Genomic DNA, 13072 nt, shown 5'->3' on the forward strand with positions numbered 1-13072 from the left:
TAGGTACAGAAGAGACTGGAACAGCACATTACGTCCACATGCTAACAACTTTGTATTGGTCTTTTTCACTGACGCACATGTACATTACCATGAGGGGTGAGGAACACGTACACACGTGGTTTCCGTTTTCAATTACGGAGTGGAATAGAGTGTGTCCCGACATGTCAGACCAATAGATGTTCAATGTGGTGGCCATCATTTGCTGCACACAATTGCAATCTCTGGCGTAATGAATGTCGTACACGCCGCAGTACATCTGGTGTAATGTCGCCGCAGGCTGCCACAATACGTTGTTTCATATCCTCTGGGGTTGTAGGCACATCACGGTACACATTCTCCTTTAACGTACCCCACAAAAAGAAGTCCAGACGTGTAAGATCAGGAGAATGGGCTGGCCAATTTATGCGTCCTCCACGTCCTATGAAACGCCCGTCGAACATCCTGTAAAGGGTCAGCCTAGTGTTAATTGCTGAATGTGCAGGTGCACCATCATGCTGATACCACATACGTCGACGCGTTTCCAGTGGGACATTTTCGAGCAACGTTGGCAGATCATTCTGTAGAAACGCGATGTATGTTGCAGCTGATTGGGCCCCTGCAATGAAGTGAGGACCAATGAGGTGGTCGCCAATGATTCCGCACCATACATTTACAGTCCACGGTCGCTGTCGCTCTACCTGTCTGAGCCAGCGAGGATTGTCCACGGACCAGTAATGCATGTTCCGTAGATTCACTGCCCCGTGGTTTGTGAAACCCGCTTCATCGGTAAACACGTAGAACTGCAACGCATTCTCTGTTAATGCCCATTGACAGAATTGCACTCGATGATTAAAGTCATCACCATGTAATTGCTGATGTAGCGACACATGAAACGGGTGAAAGCGGTGACGCAGTATGCGCATGACACTACTTTGACTCAGTCCACCGGCTCTCGCAACGTCCCGTGTACTCATGTGTGGGTTCATGGCAACAGCAGCTAACACACCAACTGCACCCGCTTCTCCTGTGACGGGCCTGTTACGGACCCGTTTGCGTGCTACGACCATACCTGTTGCATACAGTTGGCGGTAGATGTTTTGCAATGTGCGGCACGTTGGATGCTCTCTGTCCGGGTACCGTTCTGCATACACCCTGCAGGCTTCAGCTGCATTTCGTCGACACTCGCCATAGATGAGTATCATCTCCGCCTTTTCAGAGTTCGAATACACCATGGTCACAGTTCCTACAACACTACACTATCACAGACGTTTGGTAACACGGTGTACCTCGCATTCGGGAGGACGACGGTTCAATCCCGCGTCCGGCCATCCTGATTTAGGTTTCCCTGATTTCCCTAAATCGCTCCAGGCAAATGCCGGGATGGTTCCTTTCAAAGGGCACGGCCGACTTACTTCCCCGTCCTTCCCTAATCCGACGAGACCGATGACCTCGCTGTCTGGTCTCCTTCGCCAAAAACAACCCCAACACGGTGTACTACAGTTGGTCTGCGTGCGGAGGCGAATGCAGAATAACAATAGCAGAAAGCGCTACGTGCGGGCACTGCGACAGCTAAACCAAACCACAACAGTGCACTAGAGCCACACTCGTAAACACGGTCGTCATCGTAAACATGTCCTTGCAGATGCTGCTCGCCGACGGTGGCCTGTGTTTGTTACAACATGCAACTGAACGTCGGAGGTTTCAAGCATCAACTTTGGGTTACAATATCTCCGGATGTAATTAACATTTTACAATGCAACAAACGGCACTGATTACGTATTTGTTTATATGTTCAGATGTGCTAACAAAACTAACGAGGTTCCATTTAAAAAAACGTAGGTTTGTGTTAAAAAATATACTTCCGTGAATTTTTGTATGGTTTGTATTACACTACAATTACACTAGCCCCTCACCTCACGTTCGGTCTGTGGAATCGGTTCGTCAGTATTTGATGTGGTTTACGAAATATATCCAGCGGTAACGTTAGGTGACTCACACTGTATATGCGTCATGGTCAGAAAACGCAAAGGGCCAGACTTCAGTAGCCACCGCGCGGCGGCTACGGTCGCAGGTTCGAATCCTGCCTCGGGCATGGATGTGTGTGATGTCCTTAGGTTAGTTAGGTTTAAGTAGTTCTAAGTTCTAGGGGACTGATGACCTCAGAAGTTACGTCTCATAGTGCTCAGAGTCATTTGAACCATTTTCAGTAGCCTGTACCCCACTGACAATATCGCTGGAGATGTAAACATGATAGAGTCGGCTGGAAGAAAGGCTAGTGAAATGTGTAAACCCCAGACGATCGCCATGAACGTGCTCCCAAGAACCCACAATGCGGAGGTGCTGGAGAATTGTCGTCCGCGCCGCGCACGGAGAGCGACGTGGTGGTTGGTCTTTGGGTGCCTGGCTACAGTTGAAGTCACCTCCTATGGTCAGTGCACCCTGCCGACCAGGAAGAGAAATGTGACTGTCTCTGAGAAGAAGGTTGAATGTTCACGGCGGCGACCCAAACCAGATGACCCACAGGCATTGAGGATGCTGACGCCGCTGAACGTGAGTCACACTCCTGGCATCAGGGAGGTAGGCAACTGCATCAGAGAGAATACCGTCACGTGCAAATATCATCACATCACTGCCAGTAGAGGAAGCGTGAAAGACATGTGCTGTAGAACCATGGGGAGCACAGAAAGTCGTAAAGTGCACCCCCTGAAGGACAAGAAAGCGGCATACTGCATGTCATGGAGGAAGGCAGTTTGAGGCGTGCGCGGATGATTTGTACACTGACTGTGGCTATGCGATAAGTCTGGTAAGCTAACGTCGCCAGGCGGACGTGCGATTCAAACACGGGGAAGCACATGGAACTCCCTATTAGGCCCCCATGGAAGGGCACAACACTGGCAGGGAGGGAGCTGATACCACCAAGGGGGCTCCATCGCTCTATACAACTCCAGAATGTTCATTGTCAGCATCGACGTCTTCCGCCCAGAGGACTGACGTCTCACCGGGCCGGTTCAGTGAAATACTATCAGAGGTGCGCCCACAGGTAGCGTCAGACACAGAAAGGGAGGCAACCGCATCAGACGCAGGCGGGGGAAGGTCGGTGTCCGGAGGTGGAAGCTGACTGGAGATGGAGACGGGGAAAGACGTCGCGTCGTCAGGTGTCAGGGCCTCAGGGCACCATCAGTAGCAGGGTCATCATCCTGTGCAGACATCCGATGGAGGCAGTCATCAGAAGGGGTACTCTCTTCCATTTCCGTGGCGACCGTTACTGCTCCGTGTCGGATGGCCGGCGGCTGTCGTCCGACATGTGGCCGGATGGCAGTTACTTCCTTGATCAACAACCATGGTGTCGGGACAGACAGCTTGTACCTGCTGCCGGTCGTCGTTCATTTGTATTGCCTCAGGCAGAAGTGTAGGAAAGAGACAGGCGAAACGTCCATCGTGTCGTCGAGAGTAGTCGACGCCGGTACCGATTGATTCCGAGGAGTCGCAGCAGGCAGCACAACCCCGGAGCCGTAGAGGTAACACAGAGGGCGCTGCAAGGAAGTGCGACGTCTCCGATCGGCTTCTTAACCAGTCTACGTCGGAGACATTCAGAACGGACATGGCCTCCATGGCCACAACCTGAACAGTTGCTCGGCTGGCTATCGTACATGACGTCAGTCCTGCAGCCAGCAATAACCAAGTAGTAAGTCACGTGTTCCCGTAGTCCGATTTTTATTTGACAGACAGTATTGAGGACACGGTACGTTTCAAACGCCTTCCACGTTACAGCCACGTAACTGACGAAGTTGCCGTAAGATTTAAAGGCGGCTATCACAACGTCCGACGGTACTTCAAACTGGAGTTAAGAAAACCCACAAAGTTCGGAGGCCAAAACTAGCATGATCAACCACGAGAATCCCTATGTGTACGTCGAAGTATCGAAACTTGAGAGCATTTGCGTGGCACCGTACGACGTCGGCGTACAGCTCGTCGTTCGCCAGCTTTATGTACACAGCAGTAATGAGGATCGAAAAACGAATTCTGAGAACATCTTGTGGAGGGAGACGCATTTTGTGGTGCCACAGCCAGACACCACACTTGCTAGGTGGTAGCCTTTAAATCGGCCGCGGTCCGTTAATATACGTCGGACCCGCGTGTAGCCACTATCAGTGATTACAGACCGAGCGACGCCATACGGCAGGTCTAGTCTAGAGAGACTCCCTAGCACTCGCCCCAGTTGGACAGTCGACTTTGCTAGCGATGGTTCACTGACTACATACGCTCTCATTTGCAGAGACGACAGTTTAGCATAGCCTTCAGCTACGTCATTTGCTACGACCTAGCAAGGCGCCATATTCACTTACTATAATTACTATCTTCAAGAATGTATTCTGAACAGATAATATTGTGAATCATGTACCGTCAAGAGCGACGTTCATCATTAATGGATTAAAGTTAAGTATCAAACTAATTACGTCCGCTTTCTGAATTCTCATTCATTGTCATGTTCCAGACCTCAAGACAGTATAGTTCTTCCCTCCTCACGCCAGCTAAAACGCGTGCATTTCGGCCTCCACTCGTAACACGGTGTTGGCTCTTCTGCTAACACAAAACATTTCAACCCGTATAAAAGGCCGTGCACCTGATACGCCTTCGGTCGTTCGTGATCCAAAGGAAAAACTAATTTAATTGTGGTAAGGAAACACCATGATGGTCGACGAAGTCGGACTCTTGAGACAAGCCGCTACTAGGAAGTAAGTAAAACGGGCGAGAAGCAAACAAGGCGTGCGCTACTCACCACAGCCAAGGGCCAACTGACCATGAAGCCAATCGGACACAGCGGTCATTGCAAATGCATGCCTCCTGTCGGATCCAAATTCTCAACATATCCACACACTACTATTGTAGTTCAGTTTGCCCATTGTCCTCACTGCTTGCGGCATTTCGCCGATTCCCGTAAGAGTTCGTGCCCGGTGTGCATCTGTACTGAAGAGATCTTTGGCTGTGTCGCCATAATTTATTATTTACCCCACACAAGTTGAACCTTTAAGGAGCAGCTTACTACACTTGAAGCAGTTTAGTAGGATGTTTGCAGTCACTGTTCTACTTCAAATTTCAGATGTGTTACTTCCGAGTAACCCCGTCTCCCCTCTTGGTTGCACTTTGCAAAAGTTTTGGCAGCAACGAAACTTCGTTATAACGGTCTTATTGCAATATTAATGTGTCATTTACAGCGTCTGTGGTGTACTTCAGTAGAAACCAGCTTCATAATCTTGTATAAACTCTCATGTTCAGTTTCGAAAGAAGTGGATGGATTTCACATGTTAATACATATCTAACCGACAGGGATCTGAAACGTGTGTGACGGCTTCTCAATGGCTGACAGGGTCAAATACGACAGGAAGTCCTGCTGTTAATGTACGTACATCTCAATCTCAGTTTCCGAGTAAACACTACGAAGGAAACTGCATTTGGTATCGGGTGCCTCGAAAAAATGTCATTGCTTGCAATAGTACAGACAACTCCACGTATTTTTGAATGAAATTGTAACGAATTTCGTTTTAGAAAATGGTTAACCATGATCTAAACCTGACTAAATTATTAAATAAGCAATCGTATTGTTCCGAAGTGTTCAGTGGATGCTAAGTTGCGTCATTCTAATAAAACACTTTACACACTATGTACTCCTTACCTTAGACATCAGGCATTTGGTTTAGACACATATGTAAACCAGGTTCCTTGTGTTCAATACTGGAACGAGAAGTAGTACAACTTCACTTGGTGATTTTCCAATCTGAAAACATACTGTTTGTTAAATACTTCGGTCTCTAGTCTTGAAGTTATAATATTGAGAATTGTCTTTCCACCCTTAGTTAAATTGATTTACAGAATCTGTCATGTAGTTTTATTACTTTAGTGGAATCATTTCACGTGTACAACCAACGTTACTGATCTCATGCAAAGGGAAATGTGAGCAGTAGTTAATTTGACTGTTTCATTAAATGAAACAACAAGTTTACTGTTACCAGTCACTGTTTTATTTATTTCCACGACGCGTTTCGAAGGTTTAAACCTCCATCATCGGGTGGATTTACATTAGTAAGTATTAAATTTGTGGGTGTGTTGTGTTACGATTTTTGGAGGAACTTGTGGCACTGCCTAGTGGAGAAACGAGACGCTATTTCAGAATATGGTTTAGGATTACTTTTGACGAAAAATTAAACTGATATCTAATGGTAAACATTAAATAAGTAAACTACAGTACCTTCAGTGATCACAGGTTCCTTTTGCTGTCGTAACACATCACATGTATACTGCCACATTTGTAAACAAATATGGCGTCTGGAATCAGCTGGGTGCAAGGTTCGTATAGCAGAGGTGAAGACATAGTCGCAAAGTGCAAAGAATATACATCATAACAATATTATTACAAAATAATTGCTTTAAGCATTTGGCGGTGTTTGTTTTGAGGTGTCAAATATATGTGTGTGTACTTCAGGTGGTATATAAATCCAATTCTGACAAGTTAAAACAGCAAACATTCGTACTCGTTTATACAATCAGGTGAAATGTTTAAATGGCTTAAACTTCATACTTATTGATAACAATTAGGTGAAATGTTACAGACTATAATTACAATGATCATATTGGCTACAACAGTAAAATCATACATACATTACACTCTTTGATTGGGGTTAATAAACAGATGTGAAGTGAGGGGCTGGAGGCAGAAGGAGAGGTAGAGAGAGAGAAAAAGTGTGTGTGTCTCAGCTGGGTGCAAGGTTCGTATAGCAGAGGTGAAGACATAATCACAAAGTGCAAAGAATATACATCATACCAATATTATTACAGAATAATTGCTTTAAGCATTTGGCGGTGTTTGTTTTGAGGTGTCAAATATGTGTGTGTGTACTTCAGGTGGTATATAAATCAAATTCTGACAAGTTAAAACAGCAAACATTCGTACTCGTTTATACAATCTGGTGAAATGTTTCAGACTATAATTACAATGATCATATTGGCTACAACAGTAAAATCATACATACATTACACTCTTTGATTGGGGTTAATAAACAGATGTGAAGTGAGGGGCTGGAGGCAGAAGGAGAGGTAGAGAGAGAGAAAAAGTGTGTGTGTGTGTGTGTGTGAGTGAAAGGGAGAGGGAGAAGAAGAGGGAGAGAGAGAGAGAGAGAGAGAGAGAGAAAACAGAGTGATTATATGAGAGGAAACATTTTATGGCAAGGAGTCTTAATATTGCATGTTGCATATATTAGCTGCCTAAAGGTTGGGGTAATACATTGGTTAATGCTGTAAAATATGCAGATAGATATACATTTGTGCCAGTAGTTGATGTACATACAGTTTTAAGCTGACAAGGGGTACAAGCTGTTGGTGTGATGAATTATCTGTGAATGAGGTCAATCTCTTGTACTCTTGGCAGCTGTCAATATTTATGGTAAATATTAGGTGTGTGTGTGTGTGTGTGTGTGTGTGTGTGTGTGTGTGTGTGTGTGTGCATTTTTATGAGTGTAGGCAGTTGTTGAAAACGGAGATGATACTATTGTAAATATTGTCATTTTTGTCATTTAAGATAGATTCTGGTTGTTTCATTTGATGTTTGTATATTTGGAGTGTTTCAAGGATGTCTAGTTTTCTGTCTTTTGGTTGGATGTGTAAGATGTAATACTTGTGTTGTTAACATGGTGTTTTGTTTCATGCAGGTGGGTAGCTATTGCTGATGTGTGATATTTTTTGTTTTTTAGTGCTGCCATGTGTTCCTTGAACCTAATCTCAAATGATCTGCCTGTCTGGCCTATGTAGAAGCAGTCACAGTCCAAACATTCAATTTTGTACACACCTGTGTGATGAAGTGGGTTTCGTGTGCCGATGTTGTGGGGTAACTTCTGTCCAATCTTGTTGTCTGTTGTAAAGGATATGCTTATGCCTTTCCGTTTGAAGACATTGGCAATCTGGTATGAAATGTTACCCAGAAAGGGGATTGTATGGAAGATGTTATTTTCATTTTGTTTTTTGTGTTGTGATTCCTTTGCCATTATTGAGTGTATTAGGGTGTCTACTATGGAGCTGTTATAACCATTTTCAATAGCTGTTTGTTTTATTATTTCAATTTCTTGATCACATTTATCTTCTGAGAGTGGTAGTTGGATAGCTCTATTAATCATGTACCGGAATGCTGCCATTTTGTGTGCTGCGGGGTGGCAAGAGGAGTTGTGGATTGTGGTATGTGTTGTGGTAGGCTTCCGATAAATTTCAAACTGATGTCTGTTATTCTTTATTCTAATGGTAAGGTCTAGGAAATTTATACTGTCGTCTTTTTGGTGTTCAACTGTGAATTTTATGTTTTCATGGGAGTTGTTGAAAAACTGATTCAACTCACTGATGTCATCTTTAGTGCCTTTGATTAAAATGATGGTATCATCTACATATCTGTAGTAGTAGATGATATTTTTGAGGAGGTGGTGATTGGAATTCAGGATTTTGTCTTCTAGGTTACTTATAAATATTTCTGCTAGCAATCCGGAAAGATTTGAACCCATTGCCAGACCATCTGTTTGTTGGTAGATTTTATTGTTAAATTTAAAATAGTTGTGTGAAAGTGTGAATTCAAGCAGGTCCATTAGTTCATTAATGTGAGTTTAAGGGATATTTTTGTGTTTATGTAGGTTGGCATTAATTATCTGTAGTGTGGGATCTATTGGCACAGAGGAATATAGGTTTTGTATGTCAAATGAGGCAAGTGTGGCTCCATCAGGTACTTGTATGTTTTTGACATATTGTGTAAATTCTGTTGTGTTTTTAAGTGTTCTCTCATTATTGAATGTGTATGCTTGTTTGAGAATTCTGAAGAGTATTTTATTGAGCTTGAATGTTGGGCTGTTCCTACAGTTCACTATGGGCCTGATGGGGGTTCCGTTTTTGTGGATCTTTGGTTGTGATCTAAGGCAAGGTGCTTGTGGGCTCATTGTTACAATGTTTCTTGCTTCTTGGATGGTGAGTAGGAAGTTGATGTTGTTTGAAATGTGTTTAATCTCCTTTTGTATTCAGCCTGTTGGATCTTTATGTATTTCAGTTACGTTGCTGGTTTGGAAGAAGTCTAAAGTTTTTTCTATGTATGTTGTTCTGTCCATTACAACAGCTATTGAAAATGGTTATAACAGCTCCATAGTAGACACCCTAAAACACTCAATAATGGCAAAGGAATCACAACACAAGAAACAAAAAGAAAATAACATCTTTCATACAATCCCCTTTCTGGGTAACATTTCATACCAGATTGCCAATGTCTTCAAACGGAAAGGCATAAGCATATCCTTTACAACAGACAACAAGATTGGACAGAAGTTACCCCACAACATCGGCACACGAAACCCACTTCATCACACAGGTGTGTACAAAATTGAATGTTTGGACTGTGACTGCTTCTACATAGGCCAGACAGGCAGATCATTTGAGATTAGGTTCAAGGAACACATGGCAGCACTAAAAAACAAAAAAATATCACACATCAGCAATAGCTACCCACCTGCATGAAACAAAACACCATGTTAACAACACAAGTATTACATCTTACACATCCAACCAAAAGACAGAAAACTAGACATCCTTGAAACACTCCAAATATACAAACATCAAATGAAACAACCAGAATCTATCTTAAATGACAAAAATGACAATATTTACAATAGTATCATCTCCGTTTTCAACAACTGCCTACACTCATAAAAATGCACACACACACACACACACACACACACACACACACACACACACCTAATATTTACCATAAATATTGACAGCTGCCAAGAGTACAAGAGATTGACCTCATTCACAGATAATTCATCACACCAACAGCTTGTACCCCTTGTCAGCTTAAAACTGTATGTACATCAACTACTGGCACAAATGTATATCTATCTGCATATTTTATAGCATTAACCAATGTATTACCCCAACCTTTAGGCAGCTAATATATGCAACATGCAATATTAAGACTCCTTGCCATAAAATGTTTCCTCTCATATAATCACTCTGTTTTCTCTCTCTCTCTCTCTCTCTCTCTCCCTCTTCTTCTCCCTCTCCCTTTCACTCACACACACACACACACACACACTTTTTCTCTCTCTCTACCTCTCCTTCTGCCTCCAGCCCCTCACTTCACATCTGTTTATTAACCCCAATCAAAGAGTGTAATGTATGTATGATTTTACTGTTGTAGCCAATATGATCATTGTAATTATAGTCTGAAACATTTCACCAGATTGTATAAACGAGTACGAATGTTTGCTGTTTTAACTTGTCAGAATTTGATTTATATACCACCTGAAGTACACACACACATATTTGACACCTCAAAACAAACACCGCCAAATGCTTAAAGCAATTATTCTGTAATAATATTGGTATGATGTATATTCTTTGCACCTTGTGATTATGTCTTCACCTCTGCTATACGAACCTTGCACCCAGCTGAGACACACACACTTTTTCTCTCTCTCTACCTCTCCTTCTGCCTCCAGCCCCTCACTTCACATCTGTTTATTAACCCCAATCAAAGAGTGTAATGTATGTATGATTTTACTGTTGTAGCCAATATGATCATTGTAATTATAGTCTGTAACATTTCACCTAATTGTTATCAATAAGTATGAAGTTTAAGCCATTTAAACATTTCACCTGATTGTATAAACGAGTACGAATGTTTGCTGTTTTAACTTGTCAGAATTGGATTTATATACCACCTGAAGTACACACACATATATTTGACACCTCAAAACAAACACCGCCAAATGCTTAAAGCAATTATTTTGTAATAATATTGTTATGATGTATATTCTTTGCACTTTGCGACTATGTCTTCACCTCTGCTATACGAACCTTGCACCCAGCTGATTCCAGACGCCATATTTGTTTACAAATGTGGCAGTATACATGTGATGTGTTACGACAGCAAAAGGAACCTGTGATCACTGAAGGTACTGTAGTTTACTTATTTAATGTTTACCATTAGATATCAGTTTAATTTTTCGTCAAAAGTAATCCTAAACCATATTCTGAAATAGCGTCTCGTTTCTCCACTAGGCAGTGCCACAAGTTCCTCCAAAAATCGTAACACAACACACCCACAAATGTAATACTTACTAATGTAAATCCACCCGATGATGGAGGTTTAAACCTTCGAAACGCGTCGTGGAAATAAATAAAACGGTGACTGGTAACAGTAAACTTGTTGTTTCATTTAATGTCAGTAACAGTCACGGTAAAGCCTAACCTAAAAATGTTCGCATTTAAAGTTGACTGTTTCACTTTAATTTTGGAAGACTTTAAAGGTGTACTGACCATGAACTTAGCGACTCAACAATTCAGGTAAATAAGTAATACTTTTATTTTTCTTAAGCAATAACTTTTTCTATTACCGTTCAGTGCTACAGTAACAACAACTTGCTATAAGAAATTAACTAACCACTTTTACTATATGATGAGGACATTGTAGTAATACTTTTGTTACGTAACGTTAACGTTTCACATCGGCATCTCCATCTGCATACATACTCCGCAATCCACCATACGGTGCGTGGCGGAGGGTACCTCGTACCACAACTAGCATCTTCTCTCCCTGTTCAACTCCCCAACAGAACGAGGGAAAAACGACTGCCTATATTCTTCCGTACGAGCCCTAATCTCTCTTATCTTATCTTTGTGGTCTTTCTGCACAAACGTCTGAACAGCTTAGAATTACTTTCGAATAAACAATATAATTTCAGAAAACTGTAGAGGAGAAAGGAAATGTCAATTTTCCAAGTGATACTAACCCAACGTTATTACTGATCATGTCAGTGTGTTGTCCATAATCAAAAACCACTTTCACTAATTTCGCTGACCCTCCTGTTCCAGTTCTAACACAGTAAAAAACTTCTTGGCTTTGAATGAAGCACAAATATGTAAGCAATAAGCAGTGAGCCGTAAACACATTACAGTACATTCACGTCACATATCAGTTGTGCAGTTATTGCTCACCGTATAGCATTTCTTGACCACAATGCATTCTGGAGTTTAGGTTTGAACAACTTCAGCTTGTATTTTGTCTCGAAGTAAGTTTCTATGGAAGGTGATGTCGTACCTGAGATGGCTTATTAATGTAAATGTAACAAATCGACGTGTCCCTCTAACATTGTGCAGTATCCTTTATTGCTCTAAAACAGCCTCTTGTTACGCACACAAGCTGTCACTTGCACTGCTCTGTTGTCTGGCTACGATTGGTTGCAAGTCTGTTTTTTGCCTTCCGTTCCAAACAGAGAAAAAAGCACCCATCTAAGAAATGCAGTACGTTCGCTATTCTTGTTAAAGACTATGTTCACAGAATTAGTATACCATTCCTTCAGAAAAATATCAGTTATCTTCAGATATATTTTGCGAAGTATTAACATCATAAATAATTTTATCTCCAACAGTGTTTCGATAAAGCAGATTATTATGCACGCATTAGTATCAACAGCTAATCTGATATCACAGACAAGGTACACAAAACCTAACCAGTATTAAAATATGGAGGCAAAGACGTGAGCTAAATAGTAAAATAGACTGTTTTTAGGTTTGTGTTAGCATGTAGATTGCTAATTCTGTCTGTTTCAGATTGTTTCTGTTAGAGCGTACTCAATTGTTGATATACTATCAACAAATATTATTTTTCTTGTAACGTTCCAACAGACCTTTCCTTAGGCCCCCCTTGTATCCAGCCATCGCTCAGCTTCTCGTGTCACACGGAAAAGTTCATTTATTGCTTAGGGTGCATTATTTTGAAATAATCATTTTATTTCATTATTTAGCGGTCAGCTATTTCGCCTCTTTGGGCATTATCAAACTACCTGGTGGTACAAACAAATTTGTAAAAGATATGGCAACTTCAAGGAGCAACACGAAATGAAATATGAAATATACATACATAAATATTTACACGCCTTTTTCATTCACACAACAGAAAACGATAGTGATGCGTATGGGAGGGCGTGCTGAAAAGTAATGCCTCCTAATTTTTATGGGAATACTGTTAACGCTTTCTTAAATAAAACAATCTTTCTTAACATTCTACATC

The 13072-nt window shown here is 42.0% G+C and overlaps 1 long non-coding RNA gene across 2 annotated transcripts in view; it reads left to right on the top strand.

Moving 5' to 3' along the window:
• Positions 1-10879: 10879 nt before the first annotated feature.
• LOC126234816 (uncharacterized) overlaps positions 10880-13072 on the top strand; it is a 173932-nt gene continuing 171739 nt past the window's right edge. For both annotated transcript variants that reach the window (XR_007544781.1, XR_007544780.1), the window contains exon 1: positions 10880-10955. This is a non-coding gene — a long non-coding RNA (uncharacterized LOC126234816). The remainder of the gene's footprint in view (positions 10956-13072) is intronic.

Source organism: Schistocerca nitens, chromosome 2, assembly GCF_023898315.1.
Source record: "Schistocerca nitens isolate TAMUIC-IGC-003100 chromosome 2, iqSchNite1.1, whole genome shotgun sequence".
NCBI lineage: Eukaryota > Metazoa > Arthropoda > Insecta > Orthoptera > Acrididae > Schistocerca > Schistocerca nitens.